The sequence below is a fragment of the Chrysemys picta genome, chromosome 13 (genome assembly GCF_011386835.1).
Source record: "Chrysemys picta bellii isolate R12L10 chromosome 13, ASM1138683v2, whole genome shotgun sequence".
NCBI classification, from domain to species: domain Eukaryota; kingdom Metazoa; phylum Chordata; order Testudines; family Emydidae; genus Chrysemys; species Chrysemys picta.
In genome coordinates this window covers 38,402,368-38,412,252 of record NC_088803.1, presented here as the reverse complement: position 1 = coordinate 38,412,252, position 9,885 = coordinate 38,402,368, and the positions used below count along the sequence as shown (strand labels likewise).

The window sequence follows — 9,885 nt, the reverse complement described above, 5'->3', positions numbered from 1 at the left end:
TGGGGAAGGAGGGTTTGTTTCCGTGGGGTGGACGGTACTGGGGGGGGGGGGGGTTGGCAGCGCGCAGGTGGTTACGGCCCTCAGCTGTTTTCTTTGGAGTAATATGGCCCTCGCCGCTTTACGAGTTGTGCAGGCCTGGTGTAGAGAAACAGGAACTGGGCTGCTGAGGGGGTTTCTTTAACTCTCTACTCCAGGGGGGATTTTTTGTGGATCTGTATTGTTACCTACATACTTGCTGACAGGTATTTTGAAATAAATTACCAAAATAATTCACACTGATGTGATTATTTAGTGTTATTTTGACATACAATGAGCAGAATTTTTATTTTTTTTTAGCACAGAATTCCCCCAGAAGTACTATTTGCCCCCAGGCAAATGCAGCTCACTTCATTGTATTAAGCATGTATGAACTATTAACTAGTTACAGGTTTGCACTGACCAGGACATTGCAGACATGTTATCTTACAGCTGTGGAAAACTCAGCCTGTTCCTTGAGTTCTAATGAATGTGGCATAAGAATTGTTTTTAGAAACACCCACCTCTAATGTACACACCTGCTGCATTACTCCCCTACATGAGCACATTAGTAGCAGCTATTTTCATCAAGCCTGCAGTTTGAATGGAGTCCGAACACTCTAGATGCTGCTCGTTAACGAACATATTCCAGCTCTTAGTATCCTCTCTGAAGCGTGCATGTGCATTGCAGCAGGAATGCAGAAGTGCTACCAGCTTATTTATCCACACGTAGCCAGACCCTGGTGGAGTCATCAGTTCAACCAATGCCAAACATCTGCCAGGGCTGACCCCAGCTACTCTGACCCTGCTGCTTCCGGCTTGCAGCGAAACATCACTCAGCCAGGAATATTGTGTGCCACATAGCAATCATGCCAGATGGAGAATGGCTGTCACCTTCCTAAACCAACAACACAGTAGCCTCACCTGAGACTCAGCTTCATTACACAGGGCAAAGTAGTTAGGATTTTTGTATCTTGTGGTAAATTCACTGCACACTAGCACAGACTGACAGCAGTTGAGGGGAAACAGATTTTTACTACTGCTTAATATAATCAATGGAATCAGAATATGTAAATTAGATGTACAGGAGAGCTGCCAGCTATCCCATGGCTCTAACTGCCACCCTGACTGGCTTTTTCCTGCTTTAGTGATTTCCTGTTAGTATGCACTATAAGCATCTGCATTAAAGGTAGCCTGGGAGGTCTGAGACAAGTGTCAGCAAGATGGGGTTAGAAAGCTGCAGTATTTAAGTGCCTCCATTTCACTAAAGAAATGGTTCCACAGGCCAGAACTAGCAAATGCAATCACTAAATAGGTCATCTTCCTCCTGTCAGACTGACAGTTAGGATCAGCAGAGGCAACAGAGCTAGATTCCCCTGGATTTATGAGGGGGGCTGACCCTAGACCTTTCTCTGAAGGGCCTTGGATTTTCTCAGTTCTGAAGTCACCTGGCTGCATCTACAGAACAGAACTTAAGGGGAAATGAGATTTAGGCAGAGTTCTGTAGGCTTATTGTGTTTTGTAATTTATAGCAGCAGCTATTCGCCTTGAAGGGGCCTAGGTTTTATTTCTGTGCAAGTCAAAAGAAACGAGGAAGAGTGCAGCAACTGCTTAGAATGCCTTCAGGCTAGCTTCTCCACTCCAACTCAAGGGGTAGAGATACAAACAGATCCAGCTAGAAAAGGTAGACTGCCACCCCAAGGGCACTGTTCTCTTCTGAGACACTCCAGGAGTTGAATGGGGAGACAGACAAGTGTGGAGAGGAAAAGCTGGCAACAGGTGCTCTGCAGTATGCCCATCCTTACTAAGCCCTATCTGCTCTGAGGCAGAGTCTACACATGGAAGTTCTATCCGCATAGCTGCATTGGTCAGGAGAGTGAAAAAAAACTACATCAGAGAGGTTATAGCTATGCAAGAGTGCTGTCAACATAGCTACCCACATTCAGAGAGGTGTTGCTACAGCAACAGAAAAACCCTTTGCCAGCATAATTATGCCAACATTGTTGCCATAGCGTAGACATAGGCCTTGGCTACACTTACCGGCAAGTTCGACGGCTGGAAATCGAACTTCTGGGTTCGACTTATCGCGTCTAGTCTGGACGCGATAAGTCGAACCCGGAAGTGCTCGCCGTCGACTGCGGTACTCCAGCTCGCCGAGAGGAGTACCGCGGAGTCGACGGGGGAGCCTGCCTGCCGAGTGTGGACCAAGGTAAGTTTCAACTAATTCGAAATAAGGTACTTCGAACTTCAGCTACGTTATTCACGTAGCTGAAGTTGCGTACCTTAGTTCGAATTAGGGGGGGTAGTGTAGACCAAGCCATACCCTTAACCAATACCATGTGTCAGAAGCAGGGAGATGAGGGAGCCAAGACACTAAGAACAAGGCTTCACTGCAATTCTGGCTACCACAGCAGCCCCAAAGCATGCAAACCACCTGGTGCAGGATAAAAACAAGGAGTCCAGTGGCACCTTAAAGACTAAGATTTATTTGGGCATAAGCTTTCGTGGGTAAAAAACCTCACTTCTCCAGAGGCGTCTGTTAATCTTTGGGTATGTCTTCACTACCCGCCCGATCAGCGGGTAGCAATCGATCCCCGAACATGCTCCCCGTCGACTCTGGAACTCCACCAGAGCAAGAGGCAGAAGCGGAGTCAACGGGGGAGCCGCAGCCATCGATCCCGCGCCGTGAGGTAAGTCGATCTAAGATACATCAACTTCAGCTACGCTATTCACGTAGCTGAAGTTGCATATCTTAGATCGATCCCACCCAGTGTAGACCAGCCGTTTAAGGTGCCCTTGGACTCCTTGTTGTTTTTGTGGATACAGACTAACACTGCTACACCGGTCCCTGATACCGGTGCAGGATGAATTACCAGCTCTAAGGCAGTACGTACTGACTAGGCCCCAGAACCTTGTTCCCTTTAGTTTCTTACTCCAACTGAGGCTCTGGCTCTCCTAAGTTGTCAGTAAGCAACACCTACCTTCCCAGGTGCATGTACTTGATGACCATCCAGATCTGTAAAGTAAATAGCCCAACAAAACCTAAACAGCTTTTAGAGCACCCAGCTGTGTCAGAATCTCATGCAAAGTAGGTTTTAAGAAAGGTGTCTCAAAGGAGGATGACTGAGGGGTAGTTTTATTTGTCTGAAAACAAGCTGACAGTTGGGTATTTCCCCCAATTTAACCATTTAAAAGCTTCTCAAGATACTGGCATCACCTTATGCCTGGGGTCTGCATTCACCCATGTCTAGAACAGGCTATCGAGGTATTTGGTCATCTCCACGACTGTGGCATTTGAGCATCTCAAACACAAGTGGATTTTTCTTCACAACATAGGGAAACATAATCCCATTTTACACATGGGGTGCTGAGGCCGGGAGATCAAATGACTTGGCTAAGATCCAACAGGAAATCTGCTTAGCACAGCTCAGATTTGAATCTTGATGTCTAGAGACCCAGGCTCTGCTTAACCACACAACCTTCCCATTCATATACAGAAGCACACACTTCAATCCATTTAAGAAGTTACCTCAGTACTTTTAATGATTTTTAGTACATCATAATCTTCCATATTACAGCAGTGGGTTGAACCCAGCTTGCAGGGGGTGAATACAGCCATTATGGACACAAGAACACTTGACATAGTATGTTACTGCATAAAAAGACGTCAAGATCCATAGATGGTCAATCCCTTCCAATGAAATGGCTCGTGAGCTTTGAGACAATAAATTACTAAAGCCCCTAGGCATCTCTTAAGGAGGCAGGACATGCAGTATTTCTTACTCCACACAGAAAGAGGGAAGCTTGACCATGAAGTCATTGCAGAGCAATGTGGATACAACAGCCTAGACTCGGGATATTTTGCGGTCACTTTAGCAAATGTTCTCAATATTAACAGGAGAGCTTTCTGCTACTTCACAGGGCAACTTCTGCTTCGTGCTGACATTGACAACTCCTTCACCTGTCAAGGGAAAGTCAAGATTTAGTCATATGAACTCTGCCTATTTTACAGACAGTTAAAGCAGTTCTTTCACTTTGCACTTCTAGAGTGACACTTGGGAGTTTGAGCCAGGATTCAACCTTGTGTGTTTGTGTTCTCCACAAGCTAAAATAAGGAACAGCTACTTCTCCCTCCATATCACTTAGAGCATCTTAAGACCCAATGCAGCTACAGCAGTAAATGCAAACTTAGTACAGCAAGACACCCACATAAATCTGCTTATTCAGTTCATTATGTTTAAAGATTTTGGAAAAATTAAGACACACAACTGTTTGCTTCAAAAACAACAAGGAGTCTGGTGGCACCTTAATGACTAACAGATTTATTTGGGCATAAGCTTTCGTGGGTAAAAACCTCACTTCTTCGGATGCATAGAGTGAAAGTTACAGATGCAGACATACTGACACATGGAGAGCAGGGAGTTACTTCGCAAGTGGAGAAGAATTATTTGCTTCTTCACAACAGATTGAACTTTTCAGTCCCCTCTGTTTTAAGATATTGTTTCCAAGGTTTAAAAAAAAAAAAAAAAAAAAAAAAAAAAAAACAGCAAGCAAGAAAACCAGGGCCATTTCCTGGGCTCGATGAAGGGAAGTGTATAAAGGAGGCAAACACCTTGAATGAAGAGTTGAGGCGCACAATAATAATCTTAAACAAAAACTCTTTTTACTGACTAAAGTTAAATTTGCTGTTAAGACCAGTTTCAAAGTAATTTTGAATAAATACCATCCTTTTCCCCTCTTAATTGAGCTTTCCACCCCACAAGTCCTGTGACATGAGCACTAATCACTAAAGGGGATTTAAGTGCCTAAGCAGAATTTATAATTTTCAAGAGCACCAAGATGCCTAATGCCCATTGATTTCAAATGGGAATTAAATGGTAGGTGCTTTGGAAAACTCCACTAGGAGCCTGTCTGCATCTTTAGGCATCTAATACCTTTTTAAAACCTGACCCACCTTCAGTCTTTCAGGCTGGATGGGACCTGAAGTACTAACAAAATTCTGCTGATGACCCACCCACAAACACATCATAAACAAGTGAAAAGAGCGGAAACCCCAGCCATACCCCTCTCCCCAAAAAAGAAATTCAGTCACTTTTAACACAGCAGTAAGAGCACACAAGCTATTTTTACAGTCAGCTATGCCAATGACCTACATTTTGTTTTAGACTGGTACAGCAGTCTCTGCAGGGCCCATAAAAACATGGATCAGTTAATGCAGGGGTAGGCAACCTATGGCACGTGTGCCGAAGGCGGCACGCAAGCTGATTTTCAGTGGCACTCACACTGCCCGGGTCCTGGCTACCGGCTCCGGGGGGGCTCTGCATTTTAATTAAATTTTAAATCAAGCTTCTTAAACATTTTAAAAACCTTATTTATTTTACATACAACAATAGTTTAGTTATATATGATAGATTTATAGAAAGACCTTCTAAAAACGTTAAAATGTATTATTGGCACGCAAAACCTTAAATTAGATTAAATGAAGATTCGGCACACTACTTCTGAAAGGTTGCCGACCCAAGTTAGTGTGTTACACATGTTGGTGACTATATATAAACTATCTTCAAGTGTTAATGAGATGTGTGCAAAGAGCACCCTCAATTACTGCCTGCCTTCAAAGCAGTCTACATTTATGTAGGATCATTTTGACCATACAGGCCTTGGGCATGGAGCGCTATATGTAATTGGTGTTTACACAGCAACATGAACAGGGAAAGCATCTCTGCATCTGTGGAATCAGACAGCCTGGCTAAAATGCAAGTTTTGGTCAGCATTGCCGATCTGATGGGGAAAAAAGTTTGAAGTCATCACATTCCACAGAATGACACGCCTTTCAGGTTGTCAAACACTTTTTTGCAAAAAATTAAAACCCCAGTTTACCTTTAGAAGATCCTCAAGTCTATGTCTATGGACAACATAATAGTCCCTGCAAGAGAGATATTGTACAGGAGAATTAATGACTTTCAAGGGCTGCTGGCATTTAAAATATTCAATCTGCATCTTGGAAAGTCTATGAGCTACAGAGCAGTAAGTGGGGGCATTTGAATGACAAAGGTTTATTTTATACTCCACATTGAGTGCCACTAGTAATCTAACTGAATTGCTAAGAACAAGTATCAAATTATGAAACAATTTTAACAGCAATACAGGAGAGAAGACTTACTACTTTATGCCATCAATAAATCCACTCAATGAATTATCAAGTCATTATTTGAACAAAACCTTTCTATTAAGGCTTGATGTACTCTGTAGTGTTCACATGTGATCTCTTTATGCACACAGCACACCTCAGGTGCTGCAAATTTTGCCTTCACGCTATATACAGATGCACTAGCTATCACATGCCCTGGCTGTCTGCACAGCCACAATGGCCCTGAAAATTCTGTACCTGGCACCACCATCATCATAAGTTTGGTTCCATAAACCGTTATGCAATGCTGGTAATTAGGCCACATGGGTTACTCTATCTAAACCTGGGAACTCACATTGGCTTTGCTGTTCACTTTTATTTACAGACTTGGACAGAGCCACTATGGAGCTATTTGGGCATAAGCTTTCATGGGTAAAAACCCCACTTCTTCAGATGCATGGATCTGAAGTGGGTTTTTTTTACCCACAAGAGCTTATGCCCAAATAAGTATGTCTCTAAGATGCCACCGGACTCCTCGTTTTTGTGGATGCAGATTAACAGGGCTACCTCTCTGATATTATGGAGCTGTTCCTACAATATACTTCTGGTCCCCTGCTCATTCTAGCATTTACCCATTCCATGACAAACTATTAGGCAGATCCCATTGTGATTGTTTAACAGGATGCAAGAGAGACAAGGTGGGCAAGGTAATCTCTTATTGAACCAATTTCTGTTGGTGAGACAGACAAGCTTTCGAGATTCACAGAGCTCTTCAGGTGTCCACAGAACACAACACATGTCAGCAGCAAACCCTTTCCTTCCACCCTTGACTGGCCTGCATTTCATGGGTCATGCATTTACAGACATTTCTCAATGCTCCCAGACTTCCACAAAGGTTCCCATTCACAGACCATTTGCAAAGCTTAATGACCCCGAATCAATTATGTGCCCATTGCCATCCAGCAACCTGAGCAATGGTGGATTGGCTGGGCCCTGGCTTTTCATGTTCCTCACCACTGGACATGCACTGCTGTTTACATGCAGTATTTGCCACCTATGTCTAAGGCTGGCAGACTTGGTCAGCAACAGACATGTGGGGGCAATGGAGGGACAAGATATTTCTGCAGAAAGGATGCATCCAAAGTGAAAGGGTTTTTTTTTAAATGATACCCAAACAGAATGTTTAAAAGCAAAGGCTGCAGTCACTCCTACTTGGGAGACACTATGCACAAACTTCTAGCCTGAGAGGTGAAGGATTAAATAAATGTCTGTCTTGTCTATTAGAGCGTAAACTCTTCAGGGCAGCATCTGTCTACTATTATTTGTACAGTGACTAGCATAATGGGGCCCCATTCTCAATTGGCCCTTATGACTACCATAATAAGAAGTAAGTGGGATACATGGACTGTGTTTAAAGCCAGTCTCTCCCTTGTAGGGAGAAATTATTTGAGATTGCTGTCAGATACTGAAAGATATTTATTCAGAAACTTACCACTCTCCCCTATTAATGGCTCACAAATGGCTTGTTAACCAGGACAGTGACCACTTTTTCCAAGTCTGCTTCAGGTCACCATGGCACCTTTCTCTCAGTGAGCCAGGTATCCCAGGCTCACGTTGCTCCCACCTTGCTGCCATGGACCTAAAATGTACAAAGGCACGGGATGGGATTAACTACAGAGTGTGTGTTGGGGGAGGGGAGAAAGAGGAGAAGAAGGGGCCATTCCCTGATGGTGTATCAGACTGAATCTGGCTAAAGCAATGAAAAATCAGCACTGTCGCTCTGATGGGGAAAAAAGTTTAGTCATCACGTACACCAGCGAGATCTCGGCTCCAGAGTGAGCTGGAGGGAAGTGCCAGGGCAGCATACAAAGGACACCCTAGTTTGCATGCAGTTTCAGCAAGACAGACACATGTGACCTATGTAGCTAACTGGTTATCCGCACATTAGGTTGGCATGCAACTGCACTTCACTTTTTAAATAAGTCAGCCATAAGAATACCAGTTACATGTTTCAGCCAGAAAACTGTGAGCATCTAGCACCCATCTAAATTAGAGACTGCAGCACCTTAGATGTTACAGTGGTAGGTGCTAAGCAGAAGCCGGTTGTTTGGTCACATGTGGGGAAGGGAAAAAACATACTGAGAAACAAGGGGGAAAAATGAAACAGCAGCGTTACAGGAGCAGATAGAGACAAGAGTTGGCAAATGAGCAGCACTTTAAAAATGGGAGCCTAAGATAGCAAAGAGAGACTAGGATATTGGGCAGAGAAAGTGGCAAAAAGGATGCAAAATAAGAGTGGCTTACATCTGTTGGCTGGGGCAATGGTGGTTTGGGGTGTGACAATTTACCATGGAGAGGGCCATACAAAGTATTAAGCTACTTAGACTGTAAACTCTTTGGGGCAAGCCCATTTTTGTTCTGTCTGTACAATGACTGCTTAATCCACCTAACTAGCAAACTTGGAGTGAAAGCTACAACCACCCCCACCTGGGCTGCCCTAAGCAAAGCTTCACACAGTAGTTACATGCAGGCACCAAGAAACAAAAACTTGTAAAACAGTAGTGACGGGTATTTATTCATAGACGGACTTACCGCTGCCTCCTCCATGAGGGTCACAGGGGGCAATGGACACAGTGGGTTCATAACCAGAGCACCGGCGCTTCCTGATGGTTCTATCCTGGGGCCGCGCCTGGCCTTGCTCTACCACGCCAGGTCTCCAGCACATGTTGCTCGCGCCTGCTTGGTGGACCTGAGAAGCAGAAGACCGAAGAGGCGAAAGAGATTTAGTCTCGCTGACCATCCGGCGGGAGCAAAGCAAAGGCCGCCTCCCCGGGCTGGTGCATCAGACACAATCTGGCTTAGAGCAGCGAAATCAACACTGTCGCTCTGATGGGGAAAAAAGCTTTAGTCATCACGTGCACCAGCGAGACCCCGGGCTGCGGGCGAACCCCTGGCTGGGGAGCAGAGAGCGGCCAACCCGGTCTGTGGCCAGACACCCCCGGGCCCTCTTCCAGGGGGAGCGACAGTCTGCGGGAGAACGGGGGGTGGCGGCCAGCGAGAGAGCAGCCTGGAGCAGCAGAGGCAGCCGCTAGCGAAGGACTCCCCCGGCAGCTGGGCGCGGCCGAGGTGCAGCCGGATCCCCGCGGCCCCTCCAGCGGGGACACCCCTTCAATACAGGCTGAGTGCAGTAATAGGGTCTGCGAGGCACTGCTGGAGCTGGACAGGGGACAGGCACAAGCGCGGACGGCCGCGGATGGCACTGGATTGTACGCGCCCCCCCACCCCGCACAAGCCACTCACCGCTACCCTCAGCGAAGGGAACGAAAAAGAGAGCGCTTATCCGCGAGCACCCCCTTATATAGCGGACTGTGCCTGACTGCGCATGCTCCACGCACGTGTACCTGGGAAACGTAGTCCCCGAGGGGCTGTCTGTGTCGGGCCATGCTCGTTTCAGCACGCCAGGGCTCCCCGCTCTGGGCGCTCTCTAATCGGGCTCCCTCCCCGCTGGCCAGTCAGACACAGAAAGGCTGAGCGGTTGTGCAACCCACGACCGCCTGCCCACGGTTTGTAGGAGGAGGAGATGGGCCTGGAGTTAAAGGGTCTGGTTTGGCCCTTCTCTAAGGCAGCCACACACCAGGATGAGTCTGGGTTGGTAAAGCCCCATCAAGCAGGTCCTGTGCCCAGGTGGGCCTGAGACCACCGGGCGGGAGTCTGGGCAAAGACAGCAAAGAGAAAGTGTA

The 9,885-nt window shown here is 46.1% G+C and overlaps 1 long non-coding RNA gene and 3 other non-coding genes across 4 annotated transcripts; all 4 read right to left on the bottom strand.

Moving 5' to 3' along the window:
* Window positions 1-3,531: 3,531 nt before the first annotated feature.
* LOC101950152 (uncharacterized) lies at window positions 3,532-9,518 on the bottom strand. The gene is made up of 5 exons (XR_256616.5): window positions 9,446-9,518; window positions 8,738-8,894; window positions 7,638-7,784; window positions 5,896-5,941; window positions 3,532-3,976 (listed from the first exon to the last, which is right to left on the bottom strand). It is a non-coding gene; the product is annotated as an uncharacterized LOC101950152 (long non-coding RNA).
* LOC112060129 (small nucleolar SNORD12/SNORD106) lies at window positions 5,743-5,836 on the bottom strand. The gene has a single exon (XR_002889424.1). It is a non-coding gene; the product is annotated as a small nucleolar SNORD12/SNORD106 (small nucleolar RNA).
* LOC112060127 (small nucleolar SNORD12/SNORD106) lies at window positions 7,872-7,963 on the bottom strand. Its single transcript, XR_002889422.2, has one exon. It is a non-coding gene; the product is annotated as a small nucleolar SNORD12/SNORD106 (small nucleolar RNA).
* On the bottom strand, window positions 8,979-9,070 carry LOC112060128 (small nucleolar SNORD12/SNORD106). The gene has a single exon (XR_002889423.2). It is a non-coding gene; the product is annotated as a small nucleolar SNORD12/SNORD106 (small nucleolar RNA).
* Window positions 9,519-9,885: the final 367 nt, after the last annotated feature.